This window comes from Apis dorsata, unplaced genomic scaffold (assembly GCF_000469605.1).
Source record: "Apis dorsata unplaced genomic scaffold, Apis dorsata 1.3 scaffold_941, whole genome shotgun sequence".
NCBI lineage: Eukaryota > Metazoa > Arthropoda > Insecta > Hymenoptera > Apidae > Apis > Apis dorsata.
Window position 1 is genome coordinate 22,017 of NW_006264051.1, and position 318 is coordinate 22,334.

The 318-nt window shown below is 10.1% G+C and overlaps 1 protein-coding gene across 1 annotated transcript in view; it reads right to left on the reverse strand.

The window, feature by feature from the left end:
- Positions 1–318, reverse strand: part of LOC102681005 (carnitine O-palmitoyltransferase 1, liver isoform-like) — a 16,566-nt gene that overhangs the window by 15,011 nt on the left and 1,237 nt on the right. The window lies entirely within an intron of this gene.

Here is a 318-nt window from a genome sequence, read left to right on the forward strand (position 1 = left end):
AAAAACAGGGATAATAAAATAATATTACAGATAATATTATTTTATTCTATATTTTTTAATTATTTTCACATATAAGATAACTTTTTATTATTTATATTTATATGATTCATTTGTATCTAATTAAAAATTATATATCAATTTAATTTGTATTTAAAAAGTTTTCAAACTTGATTTTTCGAAAACCTTAACAAAAAAATATATATTAATATAAATATATATTATAAATATATAAATATATGAAACATTTAAATGATATCATAAATTAATTAAATATTAATTAATATAATTTATAATATTAAATATATTTTAAAGTAAAAC